Source organism: Salvelinus namaycush, chromosome 20 (assembly GCF_016432855.1).
Source record: "Salvelinus namaycush isolate Seneca chromosome 20, SaNama_1.0, whole genome shotgun sequence".
Taxonomy (NCBI): Eukaryota; Metazoa; Chordata; class Actinopteri; order Salmoniformes; family Salmonidae; genus Salvelinus; species Salvelinus namaycush.
In genome coordinates, this window is record NC_052326.1 from 50599713 (window position 1) to 50616212 (window position 16500).

Below are 16500 nucleotides of genomic sequence, written 5' to 3' on the forward strand. Positions count from 1 at the left end.
GTAGTCAGTAGTAATAGTAGAGATAGTAGTGGTAGTCAGTAGTAATAGTAGAGATAGTATACTAGTGGTAGTCAGTAGTAATAGTAGAGATCGTAGTGGTAGTCAGTAGTAATAGTACAGATCGTAGACTAGTGGTAGTCAGTAGTAATAGTAGAGATCATAGTGGTAGTCAGTAGTAATAGTAGAGATCGTAGTGGTAGTCAGTAGTAATAGTAGAGATCGTAGTGGTAGTCAGTAGGAATAGTAGAGATCGTAGTGGTAGTCCGTAGTAATAGTAGAGATAGTAGACTAGTGGTAGTCAGTAGTAATAGTAGAGATCATAGTGGTAGTCAGTAGTAATAGTAGAGATAGTAGACTAGTGGTAGTCAGTAGAAATAGTAGAGATCGTAGTGGTAGTCAGTAGTAATAGTAGAGATCATAGTGGTAGTCAGTAGTAATAGTAGAGATCGTAGTGGTAGTCAGTAGCAATAGTAGAGATAGTAGACTAGTGGTAGTCAGTAGTAATAGTAGAGATAGTAGACTAGTGGTAGTCAGTAGTAATAGTAGAGATAGTAGACTAGTGGTAGTCAGTAGTAATAGTAGAGATCGTAGACTAGTGGTAGTCAGTAGTAATAGTAGAGATCATAGTGGTAGTCAGTAGTAATAGTAGAGATCGTAGTGGTAGTCAGTAGCAATAGTAGAGATAGTAGACTAGTGGTAGTCAGTAGTAATAGTAGAGATAGTAGACTAGTGGTAGTCAGTAGTAATAGTAGAGATAGTAGACTAGTGGTAGTCAGTAGTAATAGTAGAGATAGTAGACTAGTGGTAGTCAGTAGTAATAGTAGAGATAGTAGACTAGTGGTAGTCAGTAGTAATAGTAGAGATCATAGTGGTAGTCAGTAGTAATAGTAGAGATCGTAGTGGTAGTCAGTAGCAATAGTAGAGATAGTAGACTAGTGGTAGTCAGTAGTAATAGTAGAGATAGTAGACTAGTGGTAGTCAGTAGTAATAGTAGAGATAGTAGACTAGTGGTAGTCAGTAGTAATAGTAGAGATCGTAGACTAGTGGTAGTCAGTAGTAATAGTAGAGATCATAGTGGTAGTCAGTAGTAATAGTAGAGATCGTAGTGGTAGTCAGTAGCAATAGTAGAGATAGTAGACTAGTGGTAGTCAGTAGTAATAGTAGAGATAGTAGACTAGTGGTAGTCAGTAGTAATAGTAGAGATAGTAGACTAGTGGTAGTCAGTAGTAATAGTAGAGATAGTAGACTAGTGGTAGTCAGTAGCAATAGTAGAGATAGTAGACTAGTGGTAGTCAGTAGTAATAGTAGAGATAGTAGACTAGTGGTAGTCAGTAGTAATAGTAGAGATCATAGTGGTAGTCAGTAGTAATAGTAGAGAGAGTAGACTAGTGGTAGTCAGTAGTAATAGTAGAGATCGTAGTGGTAGTCAGTAGTAATAGTAGAGATCGTAGTGGTAGTCAGTAGTAATAGTAGAGATAGCAGACTAGTGGTAGTCAGTAGTAATAGTAGAGATAGTAGACTAGTGGTAGTTTTCCATCAAGCCATGTATCAAGATATTTGTAGGAAGAAACTCGCTCAATTTGTGTACAGTTCAGACGAATCATTATACATTCATTTACATCTGGGTTATGGGCCTTAGAAAAAAAAGGTGTTTTGTTTGCATTTGGCCCTAACTTTAGGTCCACTAGTGGTCTCTGCAGTGGTTGAAACGTTGAGACTTCAAATGTGAAAAGGCTTGGTGTGGAAGGGAAGGCTGTTTGTACGGCTGGCTGGCTTTATGGTGAGAAGAGATCTGTATATAATGACAAGATGCTTATGTCTCCGTGTGGGCAGGCAGGCGACAAGCTTAGGTCCCAAAATAAACCCCATAGAAACCCATTGGTCTTGATTTGGACAGATTTTGGCGAGAGTGAAACCTCTTGCTTCTTCATCTCTTCCTCTCCAGGGTACAGCAGAACTTTTTCTCAACACATTGCAAAGGTTGGCTGTAGTAGGTGGCACTGGCTTGGTAACTGATGTTTGACATGAAACTAAACGAGAGGTTCAATCCTGGTGCTGAGCTAGTGCGTAGCAGGAAGCTAATTATTGTATGACGTGTTTGTAGAATGTTCTGTCTCCTATTGACTGAGGTGAATGTTCAGTCTCCTATTGACTGAGGTGAATGTTCAGTCTCCTATTGACTGAGGTGAATGTTCAGTCTCCTATTGACTGAGGTGAATGTTCAGTCTCCTATTGACTGAGGTGAATGTTCAGTCCCCTATTGACTGAGGTGAATGTTCAGTCTCCTATTGACTGAGGTGAATGTTCGGTCTCCTATTGACTGAGGTGAATGTTCAGTCCCCTATTGACTGAGGTGAATGTTCAGTCTCCTATTGACTGAGGTGAATGTTCAGTCTCCTATTGACTGAGGTGAATGTTCAGTCTCCTATTGACTGAGGTGAATGTTCAGTCTCCTATTGACTGAGGTGAATGTTCAGTCCCCTATTGACTGAGGTGAATGTTCAGTCTCCTATTGACTGAGGTGAATGTTCAGTCTCCTATTGACTGGGGTGAATGTTCAGTCCCCTATTGACTGAGGTGAATGTTCAGTCCCCTATTGACTGAGGTGAATGTTCAGTCCCCTATTGACTGAGGTGAATGTTCAGTCTCCTATTGACTGAGGTGAATGTTCAGTCTCCTATTGACTGAGGTGAATGTTCAGTCTCCTATTGACTGAGGTGAATGTTCAGTCTCCTATTGACTGAGGTGAATGTTCAGTCCCCTATTGACTGAGGTGAATGTTCAGTCTCCTATTGACTGAGGTGAGTGTTCAGTCTCCTATTGAAGTGAATGTTCAGTCTCCTATTGACTGAGGTGAGTAGAGCAACAGCAACACGGTGATAATGGCTTGAGTCATTTTCGCTTGTTTTTGATCTCCAAATAGCTATAAAAAAAAAATGCAGAGAGAGAGAGAGGAGCAGAGAGAGAGGGCAGAGAGAGATGGGCAGAGAGAGAGAGGAGCAGAGAGAGAGAGGGGCAGAGAGAGAGAGGAGCAGAGAGAGAGAGGAGCAGAGAGAGAGAGGAGCAGAGAGAGAGGAGCAGAGAGAGAGAGGAGCAGAGAGAGAGGGGAAGAGAGAGAGAGAGAGAGAGAGAGAGAGAGAGAGAGAGAGAGTGCTGAGCAATGGTCCTCCTTCTCATGACAGAGAGATCCCTGCACTGTTGCTGCACTGCCTCTGTAGCTTAGTCCTGCCGCACTCTCTCTCTCTGTCTCTCTCTCTCTCTGGGCTCTCTCTCTCATCTCTCTCTCTCTCTCTCTGGGCTCTCTCTCTCTCTCTCTCTCTCTCTCTCTCTCTCTCTCTCTGGGCTCTCTCTCTCTCTCTCAATTCAATTCAATTCAATTCAAGGGGCTTTATTGGCATGGGAAACATGTGTTAACATTGCCAAAGCAAGTGAGGTAATAATAATATACAAAAGTGAAATAAACAATAAAAATTAACAGTAAACATTACACATACAGAAGTTTCGAAACAATAAAGACATTACAAATGTCATATTATATATATACAGTGTTGTAACAATGTACAAATGGTTAAAGCACACAAGTTAAAATAAATAAGCATAAATATGGGTTGTATATACAATGGTGTTTGTTCTTCACTGGTTGCCCTTTTCTTGTGGCAACAGGTCACAAATCTTGCTGCTGTGATGGCACACTGTGGAATTTCACCCAGTAGATATGGGAGTTTATCAAAATTGCATTTGTTTTCGAATTCTTTGTGGATCTGTGTAATCTGAGGGAAATATGTCTCTCTAATATGGTCATACATTGGGCAGGAGGTTAAGAAGTGCAGCTCAGTTTCCACCTCATTTTGTGGGCAGTGAGCACATAGCCTGTCTTCTCTTGAGAGCCATGTTTGCCTACGGCGGCCTTTCTCAATAGCAAGGCTATGCTCACTGAGTCTGTACATAGTCAAAGCTTTCCTTAAGTTTGGGTCAGTCACAGTGGTCAGGTATTCTGCCACTGTGTACTCTCTGTTTAGGGCCAAATAGCATTCTAGTTTGCTCTGTTTTTTTGTTAATTCTTTCCAATGTGTCAAGTAATTATCTTTTTGTTTTCTCATGATTTGGTTGGGTCTAATTGTGCTGTTGTCCTGGGGCTCTGTGGGGTGTGTTTGTGTTTGTGAACAGAGCCCAGGACCAGCTTGCTTAGGGGCCTCTTCTCCAGGTTCATCTCTCTGTAGGTGATGGCTTTGTTATGGAAGGTTTGGGAATCGCTTCCTTTTAGGTGGTTGTAGAATTTAACGGCTCTTTTCTGGATTTTGATAATTAGTGGGTATCGGCCTAATTCTGCTCTGCATTTATTATTTGGTGTTCTACGTTGTACACGGAGGATATTTTTGCAGAATTCTGCATGCAGAGTCTCAATTTGGTGTTTGTCCCATTTTGTGAAGTCTTGGTTGGTGAGCGGACCCCAGACCTCACAACCATAAAGGGCAATGGGCTCTATGACTGATTCAAGTATTTTTAGCCAGATCCTAATTGGTATGTTGAAATGTATGTTCCTTTTGATGGCATAGAATGCCCTTCTTGCCTTGTCTCTCAGATCGTTCACAGCTTTGTGGAAGTTACCTGTGGCGCTGATGTTTAGGCTGAGGTATGTATAGTTTTTTGTGTGCTCTAGCGCAACAGTGTCTAGATGGAATTTGTGGTCCTGGCGACTGGACCTTTTTTGGAATACCATTATTTTGGTCTTACTGAGATTTACTGTCAGGGTCCAGGTCTGACAGAATCTGTGCAGAAGATCTAGGTGCTGCTGTAGGCCCTCCTTGGTTGGTGACAGAAGCACCAGATCATCTCTCTCTCTCTCTCTCTCTCTCTCTCTCTCTCTCTCTCTCTCTCTCTCTCTCTCTCTCTCTCTCTCTCTCTCTCTCTCTCTCTCTCTCTCTCTCTCTCTCTCTCTCTCTCTCTCTCTCTCTCTCTCTCTCTCTCTCTCTCTCTCTCTCTCTCTCTCTGTGTCTCTGGGCTCTGCTATGCTGTGGTGTGTGCTGCTGGCATCAGAGTGCTCATTCTGCGCAGCTCCCACTGCAGTCGCAGGCAACCTCCCTCCTCTCCGTTCTGTCCTCATTTCTCTCTCTCACACACGCGATGCGGCTCCGCGGCACTGGCAGCCTGGGCTCACTCTCCTCACTCTCCTCACTCATCACCGGTACGACCGCTCTGTGCTTCTTCTCTTTACCACTGTCACTGACATAGACTCACAGAGCTAACGCCTGCTACACTCTCATCCTTCTCTCTCTCTCCCTCTCTCCTTCTCTCTTTCCTCTCTCTCGCTATCTCTCTCTCTCTATCTCTCTCTCCCTCTCCTTCTCTCTCTCCTCTCTGTCTCTCTTTCCTCTCTGTCTCTCTTTCCTCGCTGTCTCTTTCTCTCTCTCTCTCTCCCTCTCCTTCTCTCTCTCCTCCCTGTCTCTCTTTCCTCTGTCTCTCTTTCCTCGCTGTCTCTTTATCTCTCTCTCTCTCTCTCTCTCTCTCTCTCTCTCTCTCTCTCTCTCTCTCTCTCTCTCTCTCTCTCTCTCTCTCTCTGTCTCTCTCAGACGGAGTAATGAAGAGGACCACCATGTAGACAGAATGCAGACAGAGACAGACTGCAGACGGAGATAGAAGATAAAAGAAGCAGAATGGGAACATGCATCTGGAGCGGCTCCCGATTGACTCACAGTAACAGAAGACCAGAAGGGATCGTTATTCTCCTGTGGACGTATGCCTCTCCTCTCGTTGCCTCTCTCGTTGCCGGTCTCACTGGTCTAGCTGGCTGCCCTTAGTGTTCTCTGGATGGTCGTATGGTTGTATGGTCTTCTCTCCACACTGTCGCTGACTGAGGGATCTTAGCTCTGTATCTCAAATTGACAACGGGATTTAGCTCTTCCTCTGTCTGTCGGTGGGCGCTACAGCATCTGTCTCTCTCTCTCTCTCTCTCTCTCTCTCTCTCTCTCTCTCTCTCTCTCTATCGTGTGGTTTTTCACCAGTATCGCCGGTATTGCCGGGCACATTCCAGTGGCATTCATCCCTCTCTTCATTTCGAGAATCCCTCTTTTTTTCTCTCTCTCTCTCTCAACCCCCCCCCCCCCCCCCGTAAAGTTTTGTCTGTGGTTTGTACTCCTTCTTCGTCGAGTTACTGAGCAATACTAGCTAGTCAAGTCATCATGGGGGACCTGACGAACAGTGATTATTACTCTAAGAACCAAAGAAACGATGGCAGCAGTAACCACGAGGGGGGCTTTGCGGTCTCGGTCATGGAGTTGCGTGAACTCATGGAGCTGAGAGGCAGCGAGGCGGTGGTTAAGATCCAGGAGGACTACGGGGACATGGACGGGCTCTGTCAACGGCTCAAAACATCACCCACAGAAGGTAAGTCACTCTACTTCACACCGGCCTCCGGGCTTGATGAGTGTGTGTGTGTGTGTGTGTGTGTGCGCGTGTGGAGGGGTGAGGTGCGGGGGGGTTCTGTGTGTGTGTTGGTGTGTGTCAGCGTGTGTGTGTGTGTGTGTGTGTGTGTGTGTGTGCGCGCGTGTGGAGGGGTGAGGTGCGGGGGGTGCTGTGTGTGTGTCGGTGTGTGTCGGCGTGTGTGTGTGTCGGTGTGTGTGTGTGTGTGTGGAGGGGTGAGGTGCGGGGGGTTCTGTGTGTGTGTCGGTGTGTGTCCGTGTCGTAGTGTGTGTGTTAATGACCAGCCAAATCAAATCAAATTGTATTGGTCACATACACATATGTAGCAGATGTTAATGCGGGTGTGTAGCGAAAATGCTTGTGTTCCTAGTTCCAACAGTGCAGTAATATCTAACAATTCACAACAATACACACAAATCTAAAAGTAGAAGAAGGGAATTACGAAATATACACTACCGTTGAAAAGTTTGGGGTCACATAGAAATGTCCTTGTTTTCCATGAAAACATACATGAAATGAATTGCAAAATGAATATGAAAATATAGCAAAGGCGTTGACAAGGTTATAAATAATGATTTTTAATTGAAATAACAATTGTGTCCTTCAAACTTTGCTTTCATCAAAGAATCCTCCATCTGCAGCAATTACAGCCTTGCAAACCTTTGGCATTCTAGTTGTCAATTTGTTGAGGTAATCTGAAGAGATTTCACCCCATGCTTCCTGAAGCACCTCCCACAAGTTGGATTGGCTTGATGGGCACTTCTTACGTACCATACGGTCAAGCTGCTCCCACAACAGCTCAATAGGGTTGAGATCCGGTGACTGTGCTGACCACTCCATTATAAACAGAATACCAGCTGACTGCTTCTTCCCTAAATAGTTCTTGCATAGTTTGGAGCTGTGCTTTGGGTCATGGTCCTGTTGTAGGAGGAAATTGGCTCCAATTAAGCGCCGTCCACAGGGTATGGCGTGGCGTTACAAAATGGAGTGGTAGCCTTCCTTCTTCAAGATTCCTTTTACCCTGTACAAATCTCCCACTTTTACCACCACCATGGCACCCCCAGACCATCACATTGCCTCCACCATGCTTGACAGATGGCGTCAACCACCAAAGCAGCCCCAGACCATCACATTGCCTCCACCATGCTTGACAGATGGCGTCAAGCACTCCTCCAGCATCTTTTCATTTTTTCTGCATCTCACGAACACCTCAAACTTAGATTCGTCTGTCCACAACACTTTTTTCCAATGTTCCTCTGTCCAGTGTCTGTGTTCTTTTGCCCATCGTAATCTTTCCTGTTTATTGGCCAGTCTGAGATATGGCTTTTTCTTTGCAACTCTGCCTAGAAGGCCAGCGTCCCGGAGTCGCCTCTTCACCGTTGACGTTGAGACTGATGTTTTGCTGATACTACTTAATGAAGCTGCCAGTTGAGGACTTGTGAGGCGTCTGTTTCTCAAACTAGACAATCTAATGTACTTGTCCTCTTGCTCAGTTGTGCACCGGGGCCTCCCACTCCTCTTTCTATTCTGGTTAGAGCCAGTTTGTGCTGTTCTGTGAAGGGAGTAGTACACAGTGTTGTATGAGATCTTCAGTTTCCTGGGAATTTCTCGCATGGAATAACCTTCATTTCTCAGAACAAGAATAGACTGATGAGTTTCAGAAGAAAGGTATTTGTTTCTGGCCATTTTGAGCCTGTAATCGAACCCACAAATGCTGATGCTCCAGATACTCAACTAATCTAAAGAAGGCCAGTTTTATTGCTTCTTTAATCAGGACCACAGTTTTCAGCTGTGCTAACATAATTGTAAAAGGGTTTTCTAATGATCAATTAACCTTTTAAAATGATACACTTGGATTAGCTAACACAACGTGCCATTTGGAACACAGGAGTGATGGTTGCTGATAATGGGCCTCTGTTCGCCTATGTAGATATTCCATTAATAATCAGCTCTTTCCAGCTACAATAGTCATTTACAACATTATCTTCTTCGGGATCGGTGCCCCTTGAGCTAACGTAGGCTAATGTGATTAGCATGAGGTTGTAAGTAACAAGAACATTTCCCAGGATATAGACATATCTGATATTGGCAGAAAGCTTATTTCTTGTTAATCTAACTGCACTGTCCATTTTACAGTAGCTATTACAGTGAAGGAATACCATGCTATTGTTTGAGGAGAGTGCACAGTTATGAACTTGAAAAGTTATTAATAAACATATTAGGCACATTTGGGCAGTCTTGATACAATTTTTTTTACAGAAATGCAATGGTTAATTGGATCAGTCTAAAACTTTGTACATATACTGCTGCCATCTAGTGGCCAAAATCTAAATTACATGATGGCCTTTCTCTTGCATTTCAAAGATGATGGTACAAAAAAAATACAAAAGAACGGTTGGTTTTTTCTTTGTATTATCTTTTACCACATCTAATGTGTTATATTCTACTACATTTCCTTCACATTTCCACAAACTTCAAAGTGTTTCCTTTCAAATGGTACCAAGAATATGCATATCCTTGCTTCAGGGCCTGAGCTACAGGCAGTTAGATTTGGGTCATTTTAGGAGAAAATTGATCAAAAGGGGCGGATCCTCCAGTGTAACAATGTCCAGCTACAATAGTCATTTACAACATTAACAATGTCTACACTCTATTTCTAAAAAATTAGAAATGTCCGTGTTCATAAAGAAAAGCTAAGTGACCGCAAACTTTTGAACGGTAGTGTATAAATATTAGATCGAGCAACGTCAGAGTGGCATTGACTAAAATACCGTAGAATATAATAGAGTATATACATATGAGATGAGTAAAGCAGTATGTAAACATTATTAAAGTGGCCAGTGATTCCAAGGTTATGTATAGAGGGCAGCAGCCTCTTTATTTTATTTTACAATGACGGCCGACCAAAATGCAAAAGGCTTCCTCCGGGGATGGGGACTGAGATTTGTCTGGTGTTACATAGAACACAGTCTGGTCTTACATAGAACACAGTCTGGTGTTACATAGAACACAGTCTGGTGTTACATAGAACACAGTCTGGTCTTACATAGAACACAGTCTGGTCTTACATAGAACACAGTCTGGTGTTACATAGAACACAGTCTGGCCTTACATAGAACACAGTCTGGCCTTACATAGAACACAGTCTGGCCTTACATAGAACACAGTCTGGTGTTACATAGAACACAGTCTGGTGTTACATAGAACACAGTCTGGCCTTACATAGAACACAGTCTGGTGTTACATAGAACACAGTCTGGCCTTACATAGAACACAGTCTGGTGTTACATAGAACACAGTCTGGTGTTACATAGAACACATAGAACACAGTCTGGTGTCACATAGAACACAGTCTGGTGTTACATAGAACACAGTCTGGCCTTACATAGAACACAGTCTGGTGTTACATAGAACACAGTTTGGTGTTACATAGAACACATAGAACACAGTCTGGTCTTACATAGAACACAGTCTGGCCTTACATAGAACACAGTCTGGTGTTACATAGAACACAGTTTGGTGTTACATAGAACACAGTCTGGTCTTACATAGAACACAGTCTGGCCTTACATAGAACACAGTCTGGTGTTACATAGAACACAGTCTGGTGTTACATAGAACACATAGAACACAGTCTGGCCTTACATAGAACACAGTCTGGTGTTACATAGAACACAGTTTGGTGTTACATAGAACACATAGAACACAGTCTGGTGTCACATAGAACACAGTCTGGTGTTACATAGAACACAGTCTGGTGTTACATAGAACACAGTCTGGTGTTACATAGAACACAGTCTGGTGTTACAGAGAACACATAGAACACAGTCTGGTGTTACAGAGAACACATAGAACACAGTCTGGTGTCACATAGAACACAGTCTGGTGTTACATAGAACACAGTTTGGTGTTACATAGAACACAGTCTGGTCTTACATAGAACACAGTCTGGCCTTACATAGAACACAGTCTGGTGTTACATAGAACACAGTCTGGTGTTACATAGAACACATAGAACACAGTCTGGCCTTACATAGAACACAGTCTGGTGTTACATAGAACACAGTTTGGTGTTACATAGAACACATAGAACACAGTCTGGTGTCACATAGAACACAGTCTGGTGTTACATAGAACACAGTCTGGTGTTACATAGAACACAGTCTGGTGTTACATAGAACACAGTCTGGTGTTACAGAGAACACATAGAACACAGTCTGGTGTTACAGAGAACACATAGAACACAGTCTGGTGTCACATAGAACACAGTCTGGTGTTACATAGAACACAGTCTGGTGTTACAGAGAACACAGTCTGGTGTTACAGAGAACACATAGAACACAGTCTGGTGTTACAGAGAACACAGTCTGGTGTTACAGAGAACACATAGAACACAGTCTGGTGTCACATAGAACACAGTCTGGTGTTACATAGAACACAGTCTGGTGTTACAGAGAACACAGTCTGGTGTTACAGAGAACACATAGAACACAGTCTGGTGTCACATAGAACACAGTCTGGTGTTACATAGAACACATAGAACACAGTCTGGTGTTACAGAGAACACAGTCTGGTCTTACATAGAACACAGTCTGGTGTCACATAGAACACAGTCTGGTGTTACAGAGAACACATAGAACACAGTCTGGTGTCACATAGAACACAGTCTGGTGTTACATAGAACACAGTCTGGTGTTACATAGAACACAGTCTGGTGTTACAGAGAACACAGTCTGGTGTTACAGAGAACACAGTCTGGTGTCACATAGAACACAGTCTGGTGTTACATAGAACACATAGAACACAGTCTGGTGTTACATAGAACACAGTCTGGTGTTACAGAGAACACAGTCTGGTGTTACATAGAACACATAGAACACAGTCTGGTGTTACATAGAACACAGTCTGGTGTCACATAGAACACAGTCTGGTGTTACAGAGAACACATAGAACACAGTCTGGTGTTACAGAGAACACAGTCTGGTGTTACAGAGAACACATGGAACACAGTCTGGTGTTACAGAGAACACATAGAACACAGTCTGGTGTTACATAGAACACAGTCTGGTGTTACAGAGAACACAGTCTGGTGTTACAGAGAACACATGGAACACAGTCTGGTGTTACAGAGAACACATAGAACACAGTCTGGTCTTACATAGAACACAGTCTGGTGTTACAGAGAACACATAGAACACAGTCTGGTGTCACATAGAACACAGTCTGGTGTTACATAGAACACAGTCTGGTGTTACATAGAACACAGTCTGGTGTTACATAGAACACAGTCTGGTGTTACAGAGAACACATAGAACACAGTCTGGTGTTACATAGAACACAGTCTGGTGTTACAGAGAACACATAGAACACAGTCTGGTGTCACATAGAACACATAGAACACAGTCTGGTGTTACATAGAACACAGTCTGGTGTTACAGAGAACACAGTCTGGTGTTACAGAGAACACATAGAACACAGTCTGGTGTCACATAGAACACAGTCTGGTGTTACATAGAACACAGTCTGGTGTTACAGAGAACACAGTCTGGTGTTACATAGAACACAGTCTGGTGTTACATAGAACACAGTCTGGTGTTACATAGAACACATAGAACACAGTCTGGTGTTACATAGAACACAGTCTGGTGTTACAGAGAACACAGTCTGGTGTTACAGAGAACACATAGAACACAGTCTGGTGTTACATAGAACACAGTCTGGCCTTACATAGAACACAGTCTGGTGTTACATAGAACACAGTCTGGCCTTACATAGAACACAGTCTGGTGTTACATAGAACACAGTCTGGCCTTACATAGAACACAGTCTGGTGTTACATAGAACACAGTCTGGTGTTACAGAGAACACATAGAACACAGTCTGGTGTTACAGAGAACACATAGAACACAGTCTGGTGTTACAGAGAACACATAGAACACAGTCTGATGTTACATAGAAGACAGAACAGTCTGATGTTGTTACATGGTATCTATCTGTAGGTCTTGTATTATTAGTTGTTGTATATCCTGAGAGCTATATGATAAATCATCAGGTTTCAGCCATGGCTCTGTGGACAACAACATGGTATCAGAGAATTTTGGATTATTCTGTACGTAAATCCAAGATACACCATTTAGTATTATCATTTTGTATGGTATGTATTCATTTGTGGATATCCATCATGTATGACGTATTATGTGTTGATTTAACCTTTATTTAACTAGGTAAGTCAGTTAAGAACAAATTCTTATTTACGGTGACGGCCTACCTTGGCCATACCTGGACGATGCTGGGGCCAATTGTGCGCCGCCCTATGGGACACCCAATCACGGCCGGTTGTGATACAGCCTGGAATCGAACCAGGGTCTGTGGTGATGCCTCTAGCACTGAGATGCAGTGCCTTAGACCACTGCGCCACTCGGGAGCCCTGGTTGCAATTCATACAATATCTTACGAATTTCCAAAACATACAATATGTTACGCATTTTGCAAAACATGATATGTTACGAATTCCAATTTGCTGTGGCTAAAGTTAGTTAGATGGCTAGCGTTAGCTAGGCTAGGGGTTAGGGTTTAAGGTTAGGAGTTAGGGGTTAAGGCTAGGGGTTAAGGTTAGGAGTTAGGTTAAAGGGGCTAGGGGTTAAGGCTAGGGGTTAGGGGTTAAGGCTAGGGGTTAGGGTTAGGTTAAAGGGGCTAGAGGTTAAGGCTAGGGGTAGGGGTTAAGGCTAGGGGCTAGGGGTTAGGGGTTAAAGGTTAGGGTTAGGAGTTAGGTTAATGGGGTTAGGGATTAAGGCTAGGGGTTAGGGGTTAGGAGTTAGGTTAAAGGGTTAAGGTTAGGTTAGGAGTTAGGTTAGCTAACATGCTAAGTAGTTGCAAAATAGCTAAAAAGTAGTAAGTAGTCGAAAAGTTGCTAATTAGCTAAAGTTGTCCATGATGAGATTCGAACACTCAACCTTACGGTTGCTAGACGTTTACCCATCCACCCCGACCATCCACCCTCCTTTCATTTTTGCCTTAAGTAACCTTCTATCATATGTAACATACCAAACGTTATATACTGTGTCATACTATACTGAACAAAAATATCAACGCAACATGTTGTGTTCGTTGTCCGTAGCTTACGCCTGCCCGTACCATAACCCCATCGCCACCATCGGGCACTCTGTTCACAACGTTGATATCAGAAAACCGCTTGCCCACATGACGCCACATTCTCTAATACAACGTTTGAGGTGGCTTATGGTAGAGAAATTAACATTAAATTCTCTGGCAACAGCTCTGGTGGACATTCCTGCAGTCAGCATGCCAATTTGCACATTCCCCTTGAGACACCTGTGGCATTGTGTTGTGTGACAAAACTGCACATTTTAGAGTGGCCTTTTATTGTCCCCAGGACAAGGTGCACCTGTGTAATGATCATGCTGTTTAATCAGCTTCTTGAAATGCAACACCTGTCAGGTTGAGGAATTATCTTGGCAAAGGAGAAATGCTCATTAACAGGGATATAAACACAATATTATATATATTTTTTGTTGTTGTATTTTACCCCTTTTTTTCTCCCAATTTCAATTACGATCTTGTCTCATCGCTGCAACTCCCCAACAAGCTCGGGAGAGGCAAAGGTGGAGTCATATATCCTCCGAAACATGACACGCCTAACCACGCTTCTTAAAACTCGCCAGCTTAACCCGGAAGCCAGCCGCACCAATGTGTCGGAGGGAAATACCGTTCACCTGGCGACCGGAGTTGCTAGGGCAAGATGAGTCAAGTAAAGCCCCCCCGGACAAACCCTCCCCTAACCCGGACGACACTGGGCCAATTGTGCGACGTCCTATGGGACTCCCGGCCACAGCCGGTTGTGGCACAGCCCGGGAATGAACTGTAACGCATCTAGCACTGCAAAGCAGGACCTTAGACCGCTGCGCCACTCGAGAGGCCCCGTGTCTGCGATATTTTATTTCAGCTCGTGAAACATGGGACAAACGCTTTACATGTCGCGTTTATATTTTTATTCAGTGTAATTTGAGTGGCCTGGATTTACATGTATTATGTTACGTTTAGTCAATGAGACCAGGCTGAGAATAAGGTATCATTATATACAAGGTCGTTACACATCACTGTCCCCGCAGCTTTCCATGTAACATGAGAGGGAGAGGAGAGGACAGCAGAGAGATGCGACTCAGTCACGTCCAAAATGGCACCCTATTTCATATATAATGCACTAACATAGGGAACCCCGTAGGGCTCTGGTCAAAAGTAGTGTACTACGTAGGGTTTATGGTGCTCAATGGGACGATGGTGTGTCCAGCTCTCCTCCTCTCCTCTCGGCCCCTAGCTTCAGTAGACATGACTTCTAGGTCAGCTGGTGATACCAGCACCGCTGACAGTGTGTCCCAAATGGCACCCTATTCCCTACATAGTGCACTACTTTAGACCAGAGCCCTATGGCACCCTATTCCCTATATAGTGCACTACTTTTGACCAGAGCCCTATGGGACCCTATTCCCTACATAGTGCACTACTTTAGACCAGAGCCCTATGGCACCCTATTCCCTACATAGTGCACTACTTTAGACCAGAGCCCTATGGCACTATATAGGGCATAGGGTTCTATTTGGGATGCACCCTGAGACTACTTGGTTCAGTAAATACTACGCACACTCTTAGAAAAAATGGTTCCAAAAGGGTTCTTCGGCTGTCTCCATAGGATAACCCTTTTGGGTTCCACGTAGAACCCTTTCTATAGATGGTTCTACCAGGAACCTAAAGGGGTTCTTCAAATGGTTATGGGACAGTCGAGGAACACTTTTAGGTTCCAGATAAATGTAACTTTCTATTATAATATTTTAAAAAGGTTGTGTGTGTGTGTGTGTGTGTGTGTGTGTGTGTGTGTGTGTGTGTGTGTGTGTGTGTGTGTGTGTGTGTGTGTGTGTGTGTGTGTGTGTGTGTGTGTGTGTGTGTGTGTGTGTGTAGCGGTGAAGTAAATCCACAGAGCGTGTGATGATCTGGGTTATTCTCCTGACAGGTAAACCAATCTGTCAACATGCTCAGGTAACATGGTCATCATATATTATGAATCCCAAGGGGTCCGGACTGCTTTTCTACTGAATGGACAGGATCTAGTGGGCCTCTCACAGCCCAGCCTCTCACAGCCCAACCCAGCCTCTCACAGCCCAGACTCTCACAGCCCAGCCTCTCACAGCCCAACCCAGCCTCTCACAGCACAGCCTCTCACAGCCCAGCCTCTCACAGCCCAACCCAGCCTCTCACAGCACAGCCTCTCACAGCCCAGCCTCTCACAGCCCAACCCAGCCTCTCACAGCCCAGACTCTCCCAGCACAGCCTCTCACAGCCCAGCCCAGCCTCTCACAGCCCAGCCCAGCCTCTCACAGCCCAGCCCAGCCTCTCACAGCACAGCCCAGCCTCTCACAGCCCAGCCTCTCCCAGCCAAGCACAGCCTCTCCCAGCCCAGCACAGCCTCTCCCACCTCAGCCTCTCCCAGCCAAGCCCAGCCTCTCACAGCCCAGACTCTCCCAGCACAGCCTCTCCCAGCCCAGCCTCTCCCAGCCCAGCCTCTCCCAGCACAGCCTCTCCCAGCCCAGCCTCTCCCAGCACAGCCTCTCCCAGCCCAGCCTCTCTCACCTCAGCCTCTCCCAGCCCAGCCCAGCCTCTCCCAGCTCAGACTCTCCCAGCACAGCCTCTCACAGCCCAGCCTATCCCAGCACAGCCTCTCACAGCCCAGCCTCTCCCAGCCCAGCCCACTCCACACCCACATAGACCTAAATGCTGTGTATAGTCTTAGAAAAAAGGGTTCCAATTGGGTTATTTTCAACTGTCGCCATAGGAGAACCCTTTTTGGTTCCAGGGAAGAACCCCCAGTGGAAAATATTCTACATGGAACCCAAAAGGGTTCTAACTGGAACCAAAAGGGTTTTATCTGGAACTATATAGAACAACAAAGCCTCAACAGATTGCAAATTCGTAACATATTGTACGTATTGGATGATGGACAGCCATGAATTAATGCATACCGTATGAAACATTACGTAAATATAGACATATTTACTACCCCTGAGTCCA

At 44.4% G+C, this 16500-nt stretch overlaps 1 pseudogene; it reads left to right on the forward strand.

Moving 5' to 3' along the window:
• Positions 1–6179: 6179 nt before the first annotated feature.
• The window catches only part of LOC120064859, a 66960-nt pseudogene continuing 56639 nt past the window's right edge, over positions 6180–16500 (forward strand).